The sequence below is a fragment of the Dendrobates tinctorius genome, unplaced genomic scaffold (assembly GCF_039654945.1).
Source record: "Dendrobates tinctorius isolate UK_male_01 unplaced genomic scaffold, ASM3965494v1 ptg000366l, whole genome shotgun sequence".
Lineage (NCBI taxonomy): Eukaryota > Metazoa > Chordata > Amphibia > Anura > Dendrobatidae > Dendrobates > Dendrobates tinctorius.
Window position 1 is genome coordinate 4,712,308 of NW_027362032.1, and position 25,636 is coordinate 4,737,943.

The following is a 25,636-nucleotide window of genomic DNA, read 5'->3' on the forward strand; positions in this document are numbered from 1 at the left end:
GAGACTGGAGGTGCTACCAGGAGACAGGCCAGTACACAAGGAGACGAGAAGGGGGTCGTAGGAGGGCAACAACCCAGCAGCAGGACCACTACCTCCACCTTTGTGCAAGGAGGAACAGGAGGAGCACTGCCAGAGCCCTGCAAAATGATCTTCAGCAGGCCACAAATGTTCATGTGTCTGCACAAACGGTTAGAAATTGACTCCATGAGGATGGTCTGAGGTCCCGACCTCCACAGATGGGGGTTGCGCTCACAGCCCAACACCATACGCTTGGCATTTGCCACAGAACACCAGGATTGGCAAATTTGCCACTGGCGCCCTGTGCTCTTCACAGATGGAAGCAGGTTCACACTGAGCACATGTGACAGACGTGACAGAGTCTGGAGACGCCGTGGAGAGCAATCTGCTGCCTGCAACACCCTTCAGCATGACCGGTTTGGCAGTGGTCAGTAATGGTGTGGGGAGGCATTTCTTTGGAGGGCCACACGATGTTGGGCTGTGAGCACAACCCCCATGGAGACACAATTGTGCCTTTACCTGGAGATAAATTCCCAGTGGGGGCAATTTCCAACATGCAATAACGTCAGTGGGGAATTCAGCTCTTTTCGCACTTAAGGGATCTGTATATGGAGTCTACAAACTACAGTGGGGAAATAAGGATTTGTTACGCTGACAATTTTGGGGTAAAGTCACATTTTTGTGAGGGAAAAAAGTAAAATTGTCATTTTTTCCTTCCACATTGCTTAAATTCCTGTCACACTATCCGAATTCAGATATTGTCCTGTCAGAAAGGAGAATACAGAGAGCGAAAGGGTTAATAGGACTCACAGGAGGAACCGGCCCAGAAAGCAGAAGATCCAGGAGTGTCCGTCACATATATGACTGCTCTGTGCACAGGACCTGTGATGAGGTCACAGGAGGGGAGGAGTCAGGGGTCACATGATCGGGGCCTCAGTGTGTGCAGGACTCAGTGTGCTGGAGCGCTCCCGATAATCAGCTGCGTGTGTCGCGCTGTGTGATAGTCACAGCACCTGCATGGAGAGCGACACATGCCGCTGATTATCGGGAGCGCTCCAGGGATCCGGGGTCCCGATGCAGCTATTCGGTAAGTGATATTAGCCAATAACAACTTCTCCGACGATATTCGCTCATCTCTAGTAATAACAGCTCAAAGAAATTCACCAAACTTTTCATTAAGTTTAATAGTAAGACCCTATTAAATATTGAGCACCAGCGGGATGAAGCATTGACAGCGGCATGTAAAAGTGTGGGCGCCCCTGGTCAAAATGACTGTTATTGAGAGCAGTAGTAAGATGAAGATGAAATGATCTCTAAAAGGCCGAACCTCTAAGATGACACATGGCCTTTGTATTTTAGGCAAAAATAATAATAATAAATACATATATATAGTGAGACATTTATTACAATTTCATAATTGCAAAAAGGAAAAAGCGCAATGCAAAACTTTGGGCACCCTGGGAGATTTGTGTACTGAGATAACTTTGACCAAGATTTCACACCTTAATTAGCTTGTTAGGGTTATGGTGAGATCACATGGTGACCAGGAGCTACAGTTTGAGGAAAGGGCTAAAAAGCCTTCACTAGACCCCTGTACAGCTGTATAATGAGGCCCAGGCTTTATAGTGAAGGGATAGGAGTGAGGGCCTGTTCCTAGGAGCTACGGTCTGAGAAAAGGGCTAAAAAGCCTTCACTAGACCCCTGTACAGCTGTATAATGAGGCCCAGGCTTTATAGTGAAGGGACAGGAGTGAGGGCCTGTTCCCAGGAGCTACAGTCTGAGGAAAGGGCTAAAAAGCCTTCACAAGACCCCTGTACAGCTGTACAAAGAGGCCCAGGCTTTATAGTGAAGGGACAGGAGTGAGGGCCTGTTCCCAGGAGCTACAGTCTGGGGAAAGGGCTAAAAAGCCTTCACTAGACCCCTGTACAGCTGTATAATGAGGCCCAAGCTTTATAGTGAAGGGACAGGAGTGAGGGCCTGTTCCCAGGAGCTACGGTCTGAGGAAAGGGCTAAAAAGCCTTCACTAGACCCCTGTACAGCTGTATAATGAGGCCCAGGCTTTATAGTGAACGGACAGGAGTGAGGGCCTGTTCCCAGGAGCTACAGACTGAGGAAAGGGCTAAAAAGCCTTCACTAGACCCCTGTACAGCTGTATAATGAGGTGCAGGCTTTATAGTGAAGGGACAGGAGGGCCTGTTCCCAGGAGCTACAGTCTGAGGAAAGGGCTAAAAAGCCTTCACTAGACCCCTGTACAGCTGTATAATGAGGCCCAGGCTTTATAGTGAAGGGATAGGAGTGAGGGCCTGTTCCCTGGAGCAACAGTCTGAGGAAAGGGCTAAAAAGCCTTCACTAGACCCCTGTACAGCTGTATAATGAGGCCCAGGCTTTATAGTGAAGGGACAGGAGTGAGGGCCTGTTCCCAGGAGCTACAGTCTGAGGAAAGGGCTAAAAAGCCTTCACTAGACCCCTGTACAGCTGCATAATGAGGCCCAGGCTTCATAGTGAAGGGACAGGAGTGAGGGCCTGTTCCCAGGAGCTACAGTCTGAGGAAAGGGCTAAAAAGTCTTCACTAGACCCTTGTACAGCTGTATAATGAGGCCCAGGCTTTATAGTGAAGGGACAGGAGTGAGGGCCTGTTCCCTGGAGCTAAAGTCTGAGGAAAGGGCTAAAAAGTCTTCACTAGACCCCTGTACAGCTGTATAATGAGGCCCAGGCTTTATAGTGAAGGGACAGGAGTGAGGGCCTGTTCCCTGGAGCTACAGTCTGAGGAAAGGGCTAAAAAGCCTTCACTAGACCCCTGTACAGCTGTATAATGAGGCCCAGGCTTTATAGTGAAGGTACAGGAGTGAGGGCCTGTTCCCAGGAGCTACAGTCTGAGGAAAGGGCTAAAAAGTCTTCAATAGACCCCTGTACAGCTGTATAATGAGGCCCAGGCTTTATAGTGAAGGGACAGGAGTGAGGGCCTGTGCCCAGGAACTACAGTCTGAGGAAAGGGCTAAAAAGCCTTCACTAGACCCCTGTACAGCTGTATAATGAGGCCCAGGCTTTATAGTGAAGGTACAGGAGTGAGGGCCTGTTCCCAGGAGCTACAGTCTGAGGAAAGGGCTAAAAAGCCTTCACTAGACCCCTGTACAGCTGTATAATGAGGACCAGGCTTTATAGTGAAGGGACAGGAGTGAGGGCCTGAACCCAGGAGCTACAGTCTGAGGAAAGGGCTAAAAAGCCTTCACTAGACCCCTGTACAGCTGTATAATGAGGACCAGGCTTTATAGTGAAGGGACAGGAGTGAGGGCCTGTTCCCAGGAGCTACAGTCTTAGGAAAGGGCTAAAAAGCCTTCACTAGACCACTGTACAGCTGTATAATGAGGCCCAGGCTTTATAGTGAAGGTACAGGAGTGAGGGCCTGTTCCCAGAAGCTACAGTCTGAGGAAAGGGCTAAAAAGCCTTCACTAGACCCCTGTACAGCTGTATAATGAGGCCCAGGCTTTATAGTGAAGGGACAGGAGTGAGGGCCTGTTCCCAGGAGCTACAGTCTGAGGAAAGGGCTAAAAAGCCTTCACTAGACCCCTGTACAGCTGCATAATGAGGCCCAGGCTTCATAGTGAAGGGACAGGAGTGAGGGCCTGTTCCCAGGAGCTACAGTCTGAGGAAAGGGCTAAAAAGTCTTCACTAGACCCTTGTACAGCTGTATAATGAGGCCCAGGCTTTATAGTGAAGGGACAGGAGTGAGGGCCTGTTCCCTGGAGCTAAAGTCTGAGGAAAGGGCTAAAAAGTCTTCACTAGACCCCTGTACAGCTGTATAATGAGGCCCAGGCTTTATAGTGAAGGGACAGGAGTGAGGGCCTGTTCCCTGGAGCTACAGTCTGAGGAAAGGGCTAAAAAGCCTTCACTAGACCCCTGTACAGCTGTATAATGAGGCCCAGGCTTTATAGTGAAGGTACAGGAGTGAGGGCCTGTTCCCAGGAGCTACAGTCTGAGGAAAGGGCTAAAAAGTCTTCAATAGACCCCTGTACAGCTGTATAATGAGGCCGAGGCTTTATAGTGAAGGGACAGGAGTGAGGGCCTGTGCCCAGGAACTACAGTCTGAGGAAAGGGCTAAAAAGCCTTCACTAGACCCCTGTACAGCTGTATAATGAGGCCCAGGCTTTATAGTGAAGGTACAGGAGTGAGGGCCTGTTCCCAGGAGCTACAGTCTGAGGAAAGGGCTAAAAAGCCTTCACTAGACCCCTGTACAGCTGTATAATGAGGACCAGGCTTTATAGTGAAGGGACAGGAGTGAGGGCCTGAACCCAGGAGCTACAGTCTGAGGAAAGGGCTAAAAAGCCTTCACTAGACCCCTGTACAGCTGTATAATGAGGACCAGGCTTTATAGTGAAGGGACAGGAGTGAGGGCCTGTTCCCAGGAGCTACAGTCTTAGGAAAGGGCTAAAAAGCCTTCACTAGACCCCTGTACAGCTGTATAATGAGGCCCAGGCTTTATAGTGAAGGTACAGGAGTGAGGGCCTGTTCCCAGAAGCTACAGTCTGAGGAAAGGGCTAAAAAGCCTTCACTAGACCCCTGTACAGCTGTATAATGAGGCCCAGGCTTTATAGTGAAGGGACAGGAGGGAGGGCCTGTTCCCAGGAGCTACAGTCTGAGGAAAGGGCTAAAAAGCCTTCACTAGACCCCTGTACAGCTGTATAATGAGACCCAGGCTTTATAGTGAAGGGACAGGAGTGAGGGCCTGTTCCCAGGAGCTACAGTCTGAGGAAAGGGCTAAAAAGCCTTCACTAGACCCCTGTACAGCTGTATAATGAGGCCCAGGCTTTATAGTGAATGTACAGGAGTGAGGGCCTGTTCCCAGGAGCTACAGTCTGAGGAAAGGGCTAAAAAGTCTTCACTAGACCCCTGTACAGCTGTATAATGAGGCCCAGGCTTTATAGTGAAGGGACAGGAGTGAGGGCCTGTTCCCAGGAGCTACAGTCTGAGGAAAGGGCTAAAAAGTCTTCACTAGACCCCTGTACAGCTGTATAATGAGGCCCAGGCTTTATAGTGAAGGGACAGGAGTGAGGGCCTGTTCCCAGGAGCTACAGTCTGAGGAAAGGGCTAAAAAGCCTTCACTAGACCCCTGTACAGCTGTATAATGAGGCCCAGGCTTTATAGTGAAGGTACAGGAGTGAGGGCCTGTTCCCAGGAGCTACAGTCTGAGGAAAGGGCTAAAAAGTCTTCACTAGACCCCTGTACAGCTGTATAATGAGGCCCAGGCTTTATAGTGAAGGGACAGGAGTGAGGGCCTGTGCCCAGGAACTACAGTCTGAGGAAAGGGCTAAAAAGCCTTCACTAGACCCCTGTACAGCTGTATAATGAGACCCAGGCTTTATAGTGAAGGGACAGGAGTGAGGGCCTGTTCCCAGGAGCTACACTCTGAGGAAAGGGCTAAAAAGCCTTCACTAGACCCCTGTACAGCTGTATAATGAGGACCAGGCTTTATAGTGAAGGGACAGGAGTGAGGGCCTGATCCCAGGAGCTACAGTCTGAGGAAAGGGCTAAAAAGCCTTCACTAGACCCCTGTACAGCTGTATAATGAGGACCAGGCATTATAGTGAAGGGACAGGAGTGAGGGCCTGATCCCAGGAGCTACAATCTGAGGAAAGGGCTAAAAAGCCTTCACTAGACCCCTGTACAGCTGTATAATGAGACCCAGGCTTTATAGTGAAGGGACAGGAGTGAGGGCCTGTTCCCAGGAGCTACAGTCTGAGGAAAGGGCTAAAAAGCCTTCACTAGACCCCTGTACAGCTGTATAATGAGGCCCAGGCTTTATAGTGAAGGTACAGGAGTGAGGACCTGTTCCCAGGAGCTACAGTCTGAGGAAAGGGCTAAAAAGCCTTCACTAGACCCCTGTACAGCTGTATAATGAGGCCCAGGCTTTATAGTGAAGGGACAGGAGGGAGGGCCTGTTCCCAGGAGCTACAGTCTGAGGAAAGGGCTAAAAAGCCTTCACTAGACCCCTGTACATCTGTATAATGAGACCCAGGCTTTATAGTGAAGGGACAGGAGTGAGGGCCTGTTCCCAGGAGCTACAGTCTGAGGAAAGGGCTAAAAAGCCTTCACTAGACCCCTGTACAGCTGTATAATGAGGCCCAAGCTTTATAGTGAAGGGACAGGAGTGAGGGCCTCTTCCCAGGAGCTACGGTCTGAGGTAAGGGCTAAAAAGCCTTCACTAGACCCCTGTACAGCTGTATAATGAGGCCCAGGCTTTATAGTGAATGGACAGGAGTGAGGGCCTGTTCCCAGGAGCTACAGACTGAGGAAAGGGCTAAAAAGCCTTCACTAGACCCCTGTACAGCTGTATAATGAGGTGCAGACTTTATAGTGAATGGACAGGAGGGCCTGTTCCCAGGAGCTACAGTCTGAGGAAAGGGCTAAAAAGCCTTCACTAGACCCCTGTACAGCTGTATAATGAGGCCCAGGCTTTATAGTGAAGGGACAGGAGTGAGGGCCTGTTCCCTGGAGCTACAGTCTGAGGAAAGGGCTAAAAAGCCTTCACTAGACCCCTGTACAGCTGTATAATGAGGCCCAGGCTTTATAGTGAAGGGACAGGAGTGAGGGCCTGTTCCCAGGAGCTACAGTCTGAGGAAAGGGCTAAAAAGCCTTCACTAGACCCCTGTACAGCTGTATAATGAGGACCAGGCTTTATAGTGAAGGGACAGGAGTGAGGGCCTGTTCCCAGGAGCTAAAGTCTTAGGAAAGGGCTAAAAAGCCTTCACTAGACCCCTGTACAGCTGTATAATGAGGCCCAGGCTTTATAGTGAAGGTACAGGAGTGATGGCCTGTTCCCAGAAGCTACAGTCTGAGGAAAGGGCTAAAAAGCCTTCACTAGACCCCTGTACAGCTGTATAATGAGGCCCAGGCTTTATAGTGAAGGGACAGGAGGGAGGGCCTGTTCCCAGGAGCTACAGTCTGAGGAAAGGGCTAAAAAGCCTTCACTAGACCCCTGTACAGCTGTATAATGAGACCCAGGCTTTATAGTGAAGGGACAGGAGTGAGGGCCTGTTCCCAGGAGCTACAGTCTGAGGAAAGGGCTAAAAAGCCTTCACTAGACCCCTGTACAGCTGTATAATGAGGCCCAGGCTTTATAGTGAATGTACAGGAGTGAGGGCCTGTTCCCAGGAGCTACAGTCTGAGGAAAGGGCTAAAAAGTCTTCACTAGACCCCTGTACAGCTGTATAATGAGGCCCAGGCTTTATAGTGAAGGGACAGGAGTGAGGGCCTGTTCCCAGGAGCTACAGTCTGAGGAAAGGGCTAAAAAGTCTTCACTAGACCCCTGTACAGCTGTATAATGAGGCCCAGGCTTTATAGTGAAGGGACAGGAGTGAGGACCTGTTCCCTGGAGCTACAGTCTGAGGAAAGGGCTAAAAAGCCTTCACTAGACCCCTGTACAGCTGTATAATGAGGCCCAGGCTTTATAGTGAAGGTACAGGAGTGAGGGCCTGTTCCCAGGAGCTACAGTCTGAGGAAAGGGCTAAAAAGTCTTCACTAGACCCCTGTACAGCTGTATAATGAGGCCCAGGCTTTATAGTGAAGGGACAGGAGTGAGGGCCTGTGCCCAGGAACTACAGTCTGAGGAAAGGGCTAAAAAGCCTTCACTAGACCCCTGTACAGCTGTATAATGAGACCCAGGCTTTATAGTGAAGGGACAGGAGTGAGGGCCTGTTCCCAGGAGCTACACTCTGAGGAAAGGGCTAAAAAGCCTTCACTAGACCCCTGTACAGCTGTATAATGAGGACCAGGCTTTATAGTGAAGGGACAGGAGTGAGGGCCTGATCCCAGGAGCTACAGTCTGAGGAAAGGGCTAAAAAGCCTTCACTAGACCCCTGTACAGCTGTATAATGAGGACCAGGCATTATAGTGAAGGGACAGGAGTGAGGGCCTGATCCCAGGAGCTACAATCTGAGGAAAGGGCTAAAAAGCCTTCACTAGACCCCTGTACAGCTGTATAATGAGACCCAGGCTTTATAGTGAAGGGACAGGAGTGAGGGCCTGTTCCCAGGAGCTACAGTCTGAGGAAAGGGCTAAAAAGCCTTCACTAGACCCCTGTACAGCTTTATAATGAGGCCCAGGCTTTATAGTGAAGGTACAGGAGTGAGGACCTGTTCCCAGGAGCTACAGTCTGAGGAAAGGGCTAAAAAGCCTTCACTAGACCCCTGTACAGCTGTATAATGAGGCCCAGGCTTTATAGTGAAGGGACAGGAGGGAGGGCCTGTTCCCAGGAGCTACAGTCTGAGGAAAGGGCTAAAAAGCCTTCACTAGACCCCTGTACATCTGTATAATGAGACCCAGGCTTTATAGTGAAGGGACAGGAGTGAGGGCCTGTTCCCAGGAGCTACAGTCTGAGGAAAGGGCTAAAAAGCCTTCACTAGACCGCTGTACAGCTGTATAATGAGGCCCAAGCTTTATAGTGAAGGGACAGGAGTGAGGGCCTCTTCCCAGGAGCTACGGTCTGAGGTAAGGGCTAAAAAGCCTTCACTAGACCCCTGTACAGCTGTATAATGAGGCCCAGGCTTTATAGTGAATGGACAGGAGTGAGGGCCTGTTCCCAGGAGCTACAGACTGAGGAAAGGGCTAAAAAGCCTTCACTAGACCCCTGTACAGCTGTATAATGAGGTGCAGGCTTTATAGTGAATGGACAGGAGGGCCTGTTCCCAGGAGCTACAGTCTGAGGAAAGGGCTAAAAAGCCTTCACTAGACCCCTGTACAGCTGTATAATGAGGCCCAGGCTTTATAGTGAAGGGACAGGAGTGAGGGCCTGTTCCCTGGAGCTACAGTCTGAGGAAAGGGCTAAAAAGCCTTCACTAGACCCCTGTACAGCTGTATAATGAGGCCCAGGCTTTATAGTGAAGGGACAGGAGTGAGGGCCTGTTCCCAGGAGCTACAGTCTGAGGAAAGGGCTAAAAAGCCTTCACTAGACCCCTGTACAGCTGTATAATGAGGCCCAGGCTTTATAGTGAAGGGACAGGAGTGATGGCCTGTGCCCAGGAGCTACAGTCTGAGGAAAGGGCTAAAAAGCCTTCACTAGACCCCTGTACAGCTGCATAATGAGGCCCAGGCTTCATAGTGAAGGGACAGGAGTGAGGGCCTGTTCCCAGGAGCTACAGTCTGAGGAAAGGGCTAAAAAGTCTTCACTAGACCCTTGTACAGCTGTATAATGAGGCCCAGGCTTTATAGTGAAGGGACAGGAGTGAGGGCCTGTTCCCTGGAGCTACAGTCTGAGGAAAGGGCTAAAAAGTCTTCACTAGACCCCTGTACAGCTGTATAATGAGGCCCAGGCTTTATAGTGAAGGGACAGGAGTGAGGGCCTGTTCCCTGGAGCTACAGTCTGAGGAAAGGGCTAAAAAGCCTTCACTAGACCCCTCTACAGCTGTATAATGAGGCCCAGGCTTTATAGTGAAGGGACAGGAGTGAGGGCCTGTTCCCAAGAGCTACAGTCTGAGGAAAGGGCTAAAAAGTCTTCACTAGACCCGTGTACAGCTGTATAATGAGGCCCAGGCTTTATAGTGAAGGGACAGGAGTGAGGGCCTGTGCCCAGGAACTACAGTCTGAGGAAAGGGCTAAAAAGCCTTCACTAGACCCCTGTACAGCTGTATAATGAGACCCAGGCTTTATAGTGAAGGGACAGGAGTGAGGGCCTGTTCCCAGGAGCTACAGTCTGAGGAAAGGGCTAAAAAGCCTTCACTAGACCCCTGTACAGCTGTATAATGAGGCCCAGGCTTTATAGTGAAGGTACAGGAGTGAGGGCCTGTTCCCAGGAGCTACAGTCTGAGGAAAGGGCTAAAAAGCCTTCACTAGACCCCTGTACAGCTGTATAATGAGGCCCAGGCTTTATAGTGAAGGGACAGGAGGGAGGGCCTGTTCCCAGGAGCTACAGTCTGAGGAAAGGGCTAAAAAGCCTTCACTAGACCCCTGTACAGCTGTATAATGAGACCCAGGCTTTATAGGGAAGGGACAGGAGGGCCTGTTCCCTGGAGATACAGTCTGAGGAAAGGGCTAAAAATCCTTCACTAGACCCCTGTACAGCTGTATAATGAGGCCCAGGCTTTATAGTGAATGTACAGGAGTGAGGGCCTGTTCCCAGGAGCTACAGTCTGAGGAAAGGGCTAAAAAGTCTTCACTAGACCCCTGTACAGCTGTATAATGAGGCCCAGGCTTTATAGTGAAGGGACAGGAGTGAGGGCCTGTTCCCTGGAGCTACAGTCTGAGGAAAGGGCTAAAAAGTCTTCACTAGACCCCTGTACAGCTGTATAATGAGGCCCAGGCTTTATAGTGAAGGGACAGGAGTGAGGGCCTGTTCCCTGGAGCTACAGTCTGAGGAAAGGGCTAAAAAGCCTTCACTAGACCCCTGTACAGCTGTATAATGAGGCCCAGGCTTTATAGTGAAGGGACAGGAGTGAGGGCCTGTTCCCAGGAGCTACAGTCTGAGGAAAGGGCTAAAAAGTCTTCACTAGACCCCTGTACAGCTGTATAATGAGGCCCAGGCTTTATAGTGAAGGGACAGGAGTGAGGGCCTGTGCCCAGGAACTACAGTCTGAGGAAAGGGCTAAAAAGCCTTCACTAGACCCCTGTACAGCTGTATAATGAGACCCAGGCTTTATAGTGAAGGGACAGGAGTGAGGGCCTGTTCCCAGGAGCTACACTCTGAGGAAAGGGCTAAAAAGCCTTCACTAGACCCCTGTACAGCTATATAATGAGGACCAGGCTTTATAGTGAAGGGACAGGAGTGAGGGCCTGATCCCAGGAGTTACAGTCTGAGGAAAGGGCTAAAAAGCCTTCACTAGACCCCTGTACAGCTGTATAATGAGGACCAGGCTTTATAGTGAAGGGACAGGAGTGAGGGCCTGATCCCAGGAGCTACAGTCTGAGGAAAGGGCTAAAAAGCCTTCACTAGACCCCTGTACAGCTGTATAATGAGACCCAGGCTTTATAGTGAAGGGACAGGAGTGAGGGCCTGTTCCCAGGAGCTACAGTCTGAGGAAAGGGCTAAAAAGCCTTCACTAGACCCCTGTACAGCTGTATAATGAGGCCCAGGCTTTATAGTGAAGGTACAGGAGTGAGGGCCTGTTCCCAGGAGCTACAGTCTGAGGAAAGGGCTAAAAAGCCTTCACTAGACCCCTGTACAGCTGTATAATGAGGCCCAGGCTTTATAGTGAAGGGACAGGAGTGAGGGCCTGTTCCCTGGAGCTACAGTCTGAGGAAAGGGCTAAAAAGCCTTCACTAGACCCCTGTACAGCTGTATAATGAGGCCCAGGCTTTATAGTGAAGGTACAGGAGTGAGGGCCTGTTCCCAGGAGCTACAGTCTGAGGAAAGGGCTAAAAAGTCTTCACTAGACCCCTGTACAGCTGTATAATGAGGCCCAGGCTTTATAGTGAAGGGACAGGAGTGAGGGCCTGTGCCCAGGAACTACAGTCTGAGGAAAGGGCTAAAAAGCCTTCACTAGACCCCTGTACAGCTGTATAATGAGACCCAGGCTTTATAGTGAAGGGACAGGAGTGAGGGCCTGTTCCCAGGAGCTACACTCTGAGGAAAGGGCTAAAAAGCCTTCACTAGACCCCTGTACAGCTGTATAATGAGGAACAGGCTTTATAGTGAAGGGACAGGAGTGAGGGCCTGATCCCAGGAGCTACAGTCTGAGGAAAGGGCTAAAAAGCCTTCACTAGACCCCTGTACAGCTGTATAATGAGGACCAGGCTTTACAGTGAAGGGTCAGGAGTGAGGGCCTGATCCCAGGAGCTACAATCTGAGGAAAGGGCTAAAAGGCCTTCACTAGACCCCTGTACAGCTGTATAATGAGACCCAGGCTTTATAGTGAAGGGACAGGAGTGAGGGCCTGTTCCCAGGAGCTACACTCTGAGGAAAGGGCTAAAAAGCCTTCACTAGACCCCTGTATAGCTGTATAATGAGGCCCAGGCTTTATAGTGAAGGTACAGGAGTGAGGGCCTGTTCCCAGGAGCTACAGTCTGAGGAAAGGGCTAAAAAGCCTTCACTAGACCCCTGTAGAGCTGTATAATGAGGCCCAGGCTTTATAGTGAAGGGACAGGAGGGAGGGCCTGTTCCCAGGAGCTACAGTCTGAGGAAAGGGCTAAAAAGCCTTCACTAGACCCCTGTACAGCTGTATAATGAGACCCAGGCTTTATAGTGAAGGGACAGGAGTGAGGGCCTGTTCCCAGGAGCTACAGTCTGAGGAAAGGGCTAAAAAGCCTTCACTAGACCCCTGTACAGCTGTATAATGAGGCCCAAGCTTTATAGTGAAGGGACAGGAGTGAGGGCCTGTTCCCAGGAGCTACGGTCTGAGGTAAGGGCTAAAAAGCCTTCACTAGACCCCTGTACAGCTGTATAATGAGGCCCAGGCTTTATAGTGAACGGACAGGAGTGAGGGCCTGTTCCCTGGAGCTACAGTCTGAGGAAAGGGCTAAAAAGCCTTCACTAGACCCCTATACAGCTGTATAATGAGGCCCAGGCTTTATAGTGAAGGGACAGGAGTGAGGGCCTGTTCCCAGGAGCTACAGTCTGAGGAAAGGGCTAAAAAGCCTTCACTAGACCCCTGTACAGCTGCATAATGAGGCCCAGGCTTTATAGTGAAGGGACAGGAGTGAGGGCCTGTTCCCTGGAGCTACATTCTGAGGAAAGGGCTAAAAAGCCTTCACTAGACCCCTGTACAGCTGTATAATGAGGCCCAGGCTTTATAGTGAAGGGACAGGAGTGATGGCCTGTGCCCAGGAGCTACAGTCTGAGGAAAGGGCTAAAAAGCCTTCACTAGACCCCTGTACAGCTGCATAATGAGGCCCAGGCTTCATAGTGAAGGGACAGGAGTGAGGGCCTGTTCCCAGGAGCTACAGTCTGAGGAAAGGGCTAAAAAGTCTTCACTAGACCCTTGTACAGCTGTATAATGAGGCCCAGGCTTTATAGTGAAGGGACAGGAGTGAGGGCCTGTTCCATGGAGCTACAGTCTGAGGAAAGGGCTAAAAAGTCTTCACTAGACCCCTGTACAGCTGTATAATGAGGCCCAGGCTTTATAGTGAAGGGACAGGAGTGAGGGCCTGTTCCCTGGAGCTACAGTCTGAGGAAAGGGCTAAAAAGCCTTCACTAGACCCCTCTACAGCTGTATAATGAGGCCCAGGCTTTATAGTGAAGGGACAGGAGTGAGAGCCTGTTCCCAGGAGCTACAATCTGAGGAAAGGGCTAAAAAGTCTTCACTAGACCCCTGTACAGCTGTATAATGAGGCCCAGGCTTTATAGTGAAGGGACAGGAGTGAGGGCCTGTGCCCAGGAACTACAGTCTGAGGAAAGGGCTAAAAAGCCTTCACTAGACCCCTGTACAGCTGTATAATGAGACCCAGGCTTTATAGTGAAGGGACAGGAGTGAGGGCCTGTTCCCAGGAGCTACAGTCTGAGGAAAGGGCTAAAAAGCCTTCACTAGACCCCTGTACAGCTGTATAATGAGGCCCAGGCTTTATAGTGAAGGTACAGGAGTGAGGGCCTGTTCCCAGGAGCTACAGTCTGAGGAAAGGGCTAAAAAGCCTTCACTAGACCCCTGTACAGCTGTATAATGAGGCCCAGGCTTTATAGTGAAGGGACAGGAGGGAGGGCCTGTTCCCAGGAGCTCCAGTCTGAGGAAAGGGCTAAAAAGCCTTCACTAGACCCCTGTACAGCTGTATAATGAGACCCAGGCTTTATAGGGAAGGGACAGGAGTGAGGGCCTGTTCCCTGGAGCTACAGTCTGAGGAAAGGGCTAAAAAGTCTTCACTAGACCCCTGTACAGCTGTATAATGAGGCCCAGGCTTTATAGTGAAGGGACAGGAGTGAGGGCCTGTTCCCTGGAGCTACAGTCTGAGGAAAGGGCTAAAAGCCTTCACTAGACCCCTGTACAGCTGTATAATGAGGCCCAGGCTTTATAGTGAAGGTACAGGAGTGAGGGCCTGTTCCCAGGAGCTACAGTCTGAGGAAAGGGCTAAAAAGTCTTCACTAGACCCCTGTACAGCTGTATAATGAGGCCCAGGCTTTATAGTGAAGGGACAGGAGTGAGGGCCTGTGCCCAGGAACTACAGTCTGAGGAAAGGGCTAAAAAGCCTTCACTAGACCCCTGTACAGCTGTATAATGAGACCCAGGCTTTATAGTGAAGGGACAGGAGTGAGGGCCTGTTCCCAGGAGCTACAGTCTGAGGAAAGGGCTAAAAAGCCTTCACTAGACCCCTGTACAGCTGTATAATGAGGACCAGGCTTTATAGTGAAGGGACAGGAGTGAGGGCCTGATCCCAGGAGCTACAGTCTGAGGAAAGGGCTAAAAAGCCTTCACTAGACCCCTGTACAGCTGTATAATGAGGACCAGGCTTTATAGTGAAGGGACAGGAGTGAGGGCCTGATCCCAGGAGCTACAGTCTGAGGAAAGGGCTAAAAAGCCTTCACTAGACCCCTGTACAGCTGTATAATGAGACCCAGGCTTTATAGTGAAGGGACAGGAGTGAGGGCCTCTTCCCAGGAGCTACAGTCTGAGGAAAGGGCTAAAAAGCCTTCACTAGACCCCTGTACAGCTGTATAATGAGGCCCAGGCTTTATAGTGAAGGTACAGGAGTGAGGGCCTGTTCCCAGGAGCTACAGTCTGAGGAAAGGGCTAAAAAGCCTTCACTAGACCCCTGTACAGCTGTATAATGAGGCCCAGGCTTTATAGTGAAGGGACAGGAGGGAGGGCCTGTTCCCAGGAGCTACAGTCTGAGGAAAGGGCTAAAAAGCCATCACTAGACCCCTTTACAGCTGTATAATGAGACCCAGGCTTTATAGTGAAGGGACAGGAGTGAGGGCCTGTTCCCAGGAGCTACAGTCTGAGGAAAGGGCTAAAAAGCCTTCACTAGACCCCTGTACAGCTGTATAATGAGGCCCAAGCTTTATAGTGAAGGGACAGGAGTGAGGGCCTGTTCCCAGGAGCTACGGTCTGAGGAAAGGGCTAAAAAGCCTTCACTAGACCCCTGTACAGCTGTATAATGAGGCCCAGGCTTTATAGTGAACGGACAGGAGTGAGGGCCTGTTCCCAGGAGCTACAGACTGAGGAAAGGGCTAAAAAGCCTTCACTAGACCCCTGTACAGCTGTATAATGAGGTGCAGGCATTATAGTGAAGGGACAGGAGGGCCTGTTCCCAGGAGCTACAGTCTGAGGAAAGGGCTAAAAAGCCTTCACTAGACCCCTGTACAGCTGTATAATGAGGCCCAGGCTTTATAGTGAAGGGACAGGAGTGAGAGCCTGTTCCCTGGAGCTACAGTCTGAGGAAAGGGCTAAAAAGCCTTCACTAGACCCCTGTACAGCTGTATAATGAGGCCCAGGTTTTATAGTGAAGGGACAGGAGGGAGGGCCTGTTCCCAGGAGCTACAGTCTGAGGAAAGGGCTAAAAAGCCTTCACTAGACCCCTGTACAGCTGTATAATGAGGCCCAGGCTTTATAGTGAAGGGACAGGAGTGGTGGCCTGTGCCCAGGAGCTACAGTCTGAGGAAAAGGCTAAAAAGCCTTCACTAGACCCCTGTACAGCTGCATAATGAGGCCCAGGCTTCATAGTGAAGGGACAGGAGTGAGGGCCTGTTCCCAGGAGCTACAGTCTGAGGAAAGGGCTAAAAAGTCTTCACTAGACCCTTGTACAGCTGTATAATGAGGCCCAGGATTTATAGTGAAGGGACAGGAGTGAGGGCCTGTTCCCAGGAGCTACAGTCTGAGGAAAGGGCTAAAAAGTCTTCACTAGACCCCTGTACAGCTGTATAATGAGGCCCAGGCTTTATAGTGAAGGGACAGGAGTGAGGGCCTGTTCCCTGGAGCTACAGTCTGAGGAAAGGGCTAAAAAGCCTTCACTAGACCCCTGTACAGCTGTATAATGAGGCCCAGGCTTTGTAGTGAAGGTACAGGAGTGAGGGCCTGTTCCCAGGAGCTACAGTCTGAGGAAAGGGCTAAAAAGTCTTCACTAGACCCCTGTACAGCTGTATAATGAGGCCCAGGCTTTATAGTGAAGGGACAGGAGTGAGGGCCTGTTCCCTGGAGCTACAGTCTGAGGAAAGGGCTAAAAAGCCTTCTCTAGACCCCTGTACAGCTGTATAATGATGCCCAGGCTTTATAGTGAAGGTACAGGAGTGAGGGCCTGTTCCCAGGAGCTACAGTCTGAGGAAAGGGCTAAAAAGTCTTCACTAGACCCCTGTACAGCTGTATAATGAGGCCCAGGCTTTATAGTGAAGGGACAGGAGTGAGGGCCTGTGCCCAGGAGCTACAGTCTGAGGAAAGGGCTAAAAAGCCTTCACTAGACCCCTGTACAGCTGTATAATGAGACCCAGACTTTATAGTGAAGGGACAGGAGTGAGGGCCTGTTCCCAGGAGCTACAGTCTGAGGAAAGGGCTAAAAAACCTTCACTAGACCCCTGTACAGCTGCATAATGAGGCCCAGGCTTTATAGTGAAGGTACAGGAGTGAGGGCCTGTTCCCAGGAGCTACAGTCTGAGGAAAGAGCTAAAAAGCCTTCACTAGACCCCTGTACAGCTGTATAATGAGGCCCAGGCTTTATAGTGAAGGGACAGGAGGGAGGGCCTGTTCCCAGGAGCTACAGTCTGAGGAAAGGGCTAAAAAGCCTTCACTAGACCCCTGTACAGCTATATAATGAGACCCAGGCTTTATAGTGAAGGGACAGGAGTGAGGGCCTGTTCCCAGGAGCTACAGTCTGAGGAAAGGGCTAAAAAGCCTTCACTAGACCCCTGTACAGCTGTATAATGAGGCCCAGGCATTATAGTGAAGGGACAGGAGTGAGGGCCTTTTCCCTGGAGCTACAGTCTGAGGAAAGGGCTAAAAAGTCTTCACTAGACCCCTGTACAGCTGTATAATGAGGCCCAGGCTTTATAGTGAAGGGACAGGAGTGAGGGCCTGTTCCCAGGAGCTACAGTCTGAGGAAAGGGCTAAAAAGCCTTCACTAGACCCCTGTACAGCTGTATAATGAGACCCAGGCTTTATAGTGAAGGGACAGGAGTGAGGGCCTGTTCCCAGGAGCTACAGTCTGAGGAAAGGGCTAAAAAGCCTTCACTAGACCCCTGTACAGCTGTATAATGAGGCCCAAGCTTTATAGTGAAGGGACAGGAGTGAGGGCCTGTTCCCAGGAGCCACGGTCTGAGGAAAGGGCTAAAAAGCCTTCACTAGACCCCTGTACAGCTGTATAATGAGGCCCAGGCTTTATAGTGAAGGGACAGGAGTGAGGGCGTGTTCCCTGGAGCTACAGTCTGAGGAAAGGGCTTAAAAGCCTTCACTAGACCCCTGTACAGCTGTATAATGAGGCCCAGGCTTTATAGTGAAGGGACAGGAGTGATGGCCTGTGCCCAGGAGCTACAGTCTGAGGAAAGGGCTAAAAAGCCTTCACTAGACCCCTGTACAGCTGCATAATGAGGCCCAGGCTTCATAGTGAAGGGACAGGAGTGAGGGCCTGTTCCCAGGAGCTACAGTCTGAGGAAAGGGCTAAAAAGTCTTCACTAGACCCTTGTACAGCTGTATAATGAGGCCCAGGCTTTATAGTGAAGGGACAGGAGTGAGGGCCTGCTCCGTGGAGCTACAGTCTGAGGAAAGGGATAAAAAGTCTTCACTAGACCCCTGTACAGCTGTATAATGAGGCCCAGGCTTTATAGTGAAGGGACAGGAGTGAGGGCCTGTTCCCTGGAGCTACAGTCTGAGGAAAGGGCTAAAAAGCCTTCACTAGACCCCTGTACAGCTGTATAATGAGGCCCAGGCTTTATAGTGAAGGTACAGGAGTGAGGGCCTGTTCCCAGGAGCTACAGTCTGAGGAAAGGGCTAAAAAGTCTTCACTAGACCCTTGTACAGCTGTATAATGAGGCCCAGGATTTATAGTGAAGGGACAGGAGTGAGGGCCTGTTCCCTGGAGCTACAGTCTGAGGAAAGGGCTAAAAAGTCTTCACTAGACCCCTGTACAGCTGTATAATGAGGCCCAGGCTTTATAGTGAAGGGACAGGAGTGAGGGCCTGTTCCCTGGAGCTACAGTCTGAGGAAAGGGCTAAAAAGCCTTCACTAGACCCCTGTACAGCTGTATAATGAGGCCCAGGCTTTATAGTGAAGGTACAGGAGTGAGGGCCTGTTCCCAGGAGCTACAGTCTGAGGAAAGGGCTAAAAAGTCTTCACTAGACCCCTGTACAGCTGTATAATGAGGCCCAGGCTTTATAGTGAAGGGACAGGAGTGAGGGCCTGTGCCCAGGAACTACAGTCTGAGGAAAGGGCTAAAAAGCCTTCACTAGACCCCTGTACAGCTGTATAATGAGACCCAGGCTTTATAGTGAAGGGACAGGAGTGAGGGCCTGTTCCCAGGAGCTACAGTCTGAGGAAAGGGCTAAAAAGCCTTCACTAGACCCCTGTACAGCTGTATAATGAGGCCCAGGCTTTATAGTGAAGGTACAGGAGTGAGGGCCTGTTCCCAGGAGCTACAGTCTGAGGAAAGGGCTAAAAAGCCTTCACTAGACCCCTGTACAGCTGTATAATGAGGCCCAGGCTTTATAGTGAAGGGACAGGAGGGAGGGCCTGTTCCCAGGAGCTACAGTCTGAGGAAAGGACTAAAAAGCCTTCACTAGACCCCTGTACAGCTGTATAATGAGACCCAGGCTTTATAGTGAAGGGACAGGAGTGAGGGCCTGTTCCCAGGAGCTACAGTCTGAGGAAAGGGCTAAAAAGCCTTCACTAGACCCCTGTACAGCTGTATAATGAGGCCCAGGCTTTATAGTGAATGTACAGGAGTGAGGGCCTGTTCCCAGGAGCTACAGTCTGAGGAAAGGGCTAAAAAGTCTTCACTAGACCCCTGTACAGCTGTATAATGAGGCCCAGGCTTTATAGTGAAGGGACAGGAATGAGGGCCTTTTCCCTGGAGCTACAGTCTGAGGAAAGGGCTAAAAAGTCTTCACTAGACCCCTGTACAGCTGTATAATGAGGCCCAGGCTTTATAGTGAAGGGACATGAGAGAGGGCCTGTTCCCTGGAGCTACAGTCTGAGGATAGGGCTAAAAAGCCTTCACTAGACCCCTGTACAACTGTATAATGAGGCCCAGGCTTTATAGTGAAGGTACAGGAGTGAGGGCCTGTTCCCAGGAGCTACAGTCTGAGGAAAGGGCTAAAAAGTCTTCACTAGACCCCTGTACAGCTGTATAATGAGGCCCAGGCTTTATAGTGAAGGGACAGGAGTGAGGGCCTGTGCCCAGGAACTACAGTCTGAGGAAAGGGCTAAAAAGCCTTCACTAGACCCCTGTACAGCTGTATAATGAGACCCAGGCTTTATAGTGAAGGGACAGGAGTGAGGGCCTGTTCCCAGGAGCTACAGTCTGAGGAAAGGGCTAAAAAGCCTTCACTAGACCCCTGTACAGCTGTATAATGAGGCCCAAGCTTTATAGTGAAGGGACAGGAGTGAGGGCCTGTTCCCAGGAGCTACGGTCTGAGGAAAGTGCTAAAAAGCCTTCACTAGACCCCTGTACAGCTGTATAATGAGGCCCAGGCTTTATAGTGAACGGACAGGAGTGAGGGCCTGTTCCCAGGAGCTACAGACTGAGGAAAGGGCTAAAAAGCCTTCACTAGACCCCTGTACAGCTGTATAATGAGGTGCAGGCTTTATAGTGAAGGGACAGGAGGGCCTGTTCCCAGGAGCTACAGTCTGAGGAAAGGGCTAAAAAGCCTTCACTAGACCCCTGTACAGCTGTATAATGAGGCCCAGGCTTTATAGTGAAGGGACAGGAGTGAGGGCCTGTTCCCTGGAGCTACAGTCTGAGGAAAGGGCTAAAAGCCTTCACTAGACCCCTGTACAGCTGTATAATGAGGCCCAGGCTTTATAATGAAGGGACAGGAGTGAGGGCCTGTTCCCAGGAGCTACAGTCTGAGGAAAGGGCTAAAAAGCCTTCACTAGACCCCTGTACAGCTGTATAATGAGGCCCAGGCTTTATAGTGAAGGGACAGGAGTGATGGCCTGTTCCCTGGAGCTACAGTCTGAGGAAAGGGCTAAAAAGCCTTCACTAGACCCCTGTACAGATGTATAATGAGGCCCAGGCTTTATAGTGAAGGGACAGGAGTGAGGGCCTGTTCCCTGGAGCTACAGTCTGAGGAAAGGGCTAAAAAGCCTTCACTAGACCCCTGTACAGCTGTATAATGAGGCCCAGGCTTTATAGTGAAGGTACAGGAGTGAGGGCCTGTTCCCAGGAGCTACAGTCTGAGGAAAGGGCTAAAAAGTCTTCACTAGACCCCTGTACAGCTGTATAATGAGGCCCAGGCTTTATAGTGAAGGGACAGGAGTGAGGGCCTGTGCCCAGGAACTACAATCTGAGGAAAGGGCTAAAAAGCCTTCACTAGACCCCTGTACAGCTGTATAATGAGACCCAGGCTTTATAGTGAAGGGACAGGAGTGAGGGCCTGTTCCCAGGAGCTACAGTCTGAGGAAAGGGCTAAAAAACCTTCACTAGACCCCTGTACAGCTGCATAATGAGGCCCAGGCTTTATAGTGAAGGTACAGGAGTGAGGGCCTGTTCCCAGGAGCTACAGTCTGAGGAAAGGGCTAAAAAGCCTTCACTAGACCCCTGTACAGCTGTATAATGAGGCCCAGGCTTTATAGTGAAGGGACAGGAGGGAGGGCCTGTTCCCAGGAGCTACAGTCTGAGGAAAGGGCTAAAAAGCCTTCACTAGACCCCTGTACAGCTGTATAATGAGACCCAGGCTTTATAGTGAAGGGACAGGAGTGAGGGCCTGTTCCCAGGAGCTACAGTCTGAGGAAAGGGCTAAAAAGCCTTCACTAGACCCCTGTACAGCTGTATAATGAGGCCCAGGCATTATAGTGAAGGGACAGGAGTGAGGGCCTTTTCCCTGGAGCTACAGTCTGAGGAAAGGGCTAAAAAGTCTTCACTAGACCCCTGTACAGCTGTATAATGAAGCCCAGGCTTTATAGTGAAGGGACAGGAGTGAGGGCCTGTTCCCAGGAGCTACAGTCTGAGGAAAGGGCTAAAAAGCCTTCACTAGACCCCTGTACAGCTGTATAATGAGACCCAGGCTTTATAGTGAAGGGACAGGAGTGAGGGCCTGTTCCCAGGAGCTACAGTCTGAGGAAAGGGCTAAAAAGCCTTCACTAGACCCCTGTACAGCTGTATAATGAGGCCCAAGCTTTATAGTGAAGGGACAGGAGTGAGTGCCTGTTCCCAGGAGCTACGGTCTGAGGAAAGGGCTAAAAAGCCTTCACTAGACCCCTGTACAGCTGTATAATGAGGCCCAGGCTTTATAGTGAACGGACAGGAGTGAGGGCCTGTTCCCAGGAGCTACAGACTGAGGAAAGGGCTAAAAAGCCTTCACTAGACCCCTGTACAGCTGTATAATGAGGTGCAGGCTTTATAGTGAAGGGACAGGAGGGCCTGTTCCCAGGAGCTACAGTCTGAGGAAAGGGCTAAAAAGCCTTCACTAGACCCCTGTACAGCTGTATAATGAGGCCCAGGCTTTATAGTGAAGGGACAGGAGTGAGGGCCTGTTCCCAGGAGCTACAGTCTGAGGAAAGGGCTAAAAAGCCTTCACTAGACCCCTGTACAGCTGTATAATGAGGCCCAGGCTTTATAGCGAAGGGACAGGAGTGAGGGCCTGTTCCCTGGAGCTACAGTCTGAGGAAAGGGCTAAAAAGCCTTCACTAGACCCCTGTACAGCTGTATAATGAGGCCCAGGCTTTATAGTGAAGGGACAGGAGTGATGGCCTGTGCCCAGGAGCTACAGTCTGAGGAAAGGGCTAAAAAGCCTTCACTAGACCCCTGTACAGCTGCATAATGAGGCCCAGGCTTCATAGTGAAGGGACAGGAGTGAGGGCCTGTTCCCAGGAGCTACAGTCTGAGGAAAGGGCTAAAAAGTCTTCACTAGACCCTTGTACAGCTGTATAATGAGGCCCAGGCTTTATAGTGAAGGGACAGGAGTGAGGGCCTGTTCCCTGGAGCTACAGTCTGAGGAAAGGGATAAAAAGTCTTCACTAGACCCCTGTACAGCTGTATAATGAGGCCCAGGCTTTATAGTGAAGGGACAGGAGTGAGGGCCTGTTCCCTGGAGCTACAGTCTGAGGAAAGGGCTAAAAAGCCTTCACTAGACCCCTGTACAGCTGTATAATGAGGCCCAGGCTTTATAGTGAAGGTACAGGAGTGAGGGCCTGTTCCCAGGAGCTACAGTCTGAGGAAAGGGCTAAAAAGTCTTCACTAGACCCTTGTACAGCTGTATAATGAGGCCCAGGATTTATAGTGAAGGGACAGGAGTGAGGGCCTGTTCCCTGGAGCTACAGTCTGAGGAAAGGGCTAAAAAGTCTTCACTAGACCCCTGTACAGCTGTATAATGAGGCCCAGGCTTTATAGTGAAGGGACAGGAGTGAGGGCCTGTTCCCTGGAGCTACAGTCTGAGGAAAGGGCTAAAAAGCCTTCACTAGACCCCTGTACAGCTGTATAATGAGGCGCAGGCTTTATAGTGAAGGTACAGGAGTGAGGGCCTGTTCCCAGGAGCTACAGTCTGAGGAAAGGGCTAAAAAGTCTTCACTAGACCCCTGTACAGCTGTATAATGAGGCCCAGGCTTTATAGTGAAGGGACAGGAGTGAGGGCCTGTGCCCAGGAACTACAGTCTGAGGAAAGGGCTAAAAAGCCTTCACTAGACCCCTGTACAGCTGTATAATGAGACCCAGGCTTTATAGTGAAGGGACAGGAGTGAGGGCCTGTTCCCAGGAGCTACAGTCTGAGGAAAGGGCTAAAAAGCCTTCACTAGACCCCTGTACAGCTGTATAATGAGGCCCAGGCTTTATAGTGAAGGTACAGGAGTGAGGGCCTGTTCCCAGGAGCTACAGTCTGAGGAAAGGGCTAAAAAGCCTTCACTAGACCCCTGTACAGCTGTATAATGAGGCCCAGGCTTTATAGTGAAGGGACAGGAGGGAGGGCCTGTTCCCAGGAGCTACAGTCTGAGGAAAGGGCTAAAAAGCCTTCACTAGACCCCTGTACAGCTGTATAATGAGACCCAGGCTTTATAGTGAAGGGACAGGAGTGAGGGCCTGTTCCCAGGAGCTACAGTCTGAGGAAAGGGCTAAAAAGCCTTCACTAGACCCCTGTACAGCTGTATAATGAGGCCCAGGCTTTATAGTGAATGTACAGGAGTGAGGGCCTGTTCCCAGGAGCTACAGTCTGAGGAAAGGGCTAAAAAGTCTTCACTAGACCCATGTACAGCTGTATAATGAGGCCCAGGCTTTATAGTGAAGGGACAGGAATGAGGGCCTTTTCCCTGGAGCTACAGTCTGAGGAAAGGGCTAAAAAGTCTTCACTAGACCCCTGTACAGCTGTATAATGAGGCCCAGGCTTTATAGTGAAGGGACAGGAGAGAGGGCCTGTTCCCTGGAGCTACAGTCTGAGGAAAGGGCTAAAAAGCCTTCACTAGACCCCTGTACAACTGTATAATGAGGCCCAGGCTTTATAGTGAAGGTACAGGAGTGAGGGCCTGTTCCCAGGAGCTACAGTCTGAGGAAAGGGCTAAAAAGTCTTCACTAGACCCCTGTACAGCTGTATAATGAGGCCCAGGCTTTATAGTGAAGGGACAGGAGTGAGGGCCTGTGCCCAGGAACTACAGTCTGAGGAAAGGGCTAAAAAGCCTTCACTAGACCCCTGTACAGCTGTATAATGAGACCCAGGCTTTATAGTGAAGGGACAGGAGTGAGGGCCTGTTCCCAGGAGCTACAGTCTGAGGAAAGGGCTAAAAAGCCTTCACTAGACCCCTGTACAGCTGTATAATGAGGCCCAAGCTTTATAGTGAAGGGACAGGAGTGAGGGCCTGTTCCCAGGAGCTACGGTCTGAGGAAAGGGCTAAAAAGCCTTCACTAGACCCCTGTACAGCTGTATAATGAGGCCCAGGCTTTATAGTGAACGGACAGGAGTGAGGGCCTGTTCCCAGGAGCTACAGACTGAGGAAAGGGCTAAAAAGCCTTCACTAGACCCCTGTACAGCTGTATAATGAGGTGCAGGCTTTATAGTGAAGGGACAGGAGGGCCTGTTCCCAGGAGCTACAGTCTGAGGAAAGGGCTAAAAAGCCTTCACTAGACCCCTGTACAGCTGTATAATGAGGCCCAGGCTTTATAGTGAAGGGACAGGAGTGAGGGCCTGTTCCCTGGAGCTACAGTCTGAGGAAAGGGCTAAAAGCCTTCACTAGACCCCTGTACAGCTGTATAATGAGGCCCAGGCTTTATAATGAAGGGACAGGAGTGAGGGCCTGTTCCCAGGAGCTACAGTCTGAGGAAAGGGCTAAAAAGCCTTCACTAGACCCCTGTACAGCTGTATAATGAGGCCCAGGCTTTATAGTGAAGGGACAGGAGTGAGGGCCTGTTCCCTGGAGCTACAGTCTGAGGAAAGGGCTAAAAAGCCTTCACTAGACCCCTGTACAGCTGTATAATGAGGCCCAGGCTTTATAGTGAAGGTACAGGAGTGAGGGCCTGTTCCCAGGAGCTACAGTCTGAGGAAAGGGCTAAAAAGTCTTCACTAGACCCCTGTACAGCTGTATAATGAGGCCCAGGCTTTATAGTGAAGGGACTGGAGTGAGGGCCTGTGCCCAGGAACTACAATCTGAGGAAAGGGCTAAAAAGCCTTCACTAGACCCCTGTACAGCTGTATAATGAGACCCAGGCTTTATAGTGAAGGGACAGGAGTGAGGGCCTGTTCCCAGGAGCTACAGTCTGAGGAAAGGGCTAAAAAACCTTCACTAGACCCCTGTACAGCTGCATAATGAGGCCCAGGCTTTATAGTGAAGGTACAGGAGTGAGGGCCTGTTCCCAGGAGCTACAGTCTGAGGAAAGGGCTAAAAAGCCTTCACTAGACCCCTGTACAGCTGTATAATGAGGCCCAGGCTTTATAGTGAAGGGACAGGAGGGAGGGCCTGTTCCCAGGAGCTACAGTCTGAGGAAAGGGCTAAAAAGCCTTCACTAGACCCCTGTACAGCTGTATAATGAGACCCAGGCTTTATAGTGAAGGGACAGGAGTGAGGGCCTGTTCCCAGGAGCTACAGTCTGAGGAAAGGGCTAAAAAGCCTTCACTAGACCCCTGTACAGCTGTATAATGAGGCCCAGGCATTATAGTGAAGGGACAGGAGTGAGGGCCTTTTCCCTGGAGCTACAGTCTGAGGAAAGGGCTAAAAAGTCTTCACTAGACCCCTGTACAGCTGTATAATGAGGCCCAGGCTTTATAGTGAAGGGACAGGAGTGAGGGCCTGTTCCCAGGAGCTACAGTCTGAGGAAAGGGCTAAAAAGCCTTCACTAGACCCCTGTACAGCTGTATAATGAGACCCAGGCTTTATAGTGAAGGGACAGGAGTGAGGGCCTGTTCCCAGGAGCTACAGTCTGAGGAAAGGGCTAAAAAGCCTTCACTAGACCCCTGTACAGCTGTATAATGAGGCCCAAGCTTTATAGTGAAGGGACAGGAGTGAGGGCCTGTTCCCAGGAGCTACGGTCTGAGGAAAGGGCTAAAAAGCCTTCACTAGACCCCTGTACAGCTGTATAATGAGGCCCAGGCTTTATAGTGAACGGACAGGAGTGAGGGCCTGTTCCCAGGAGCTACAGACTGAGG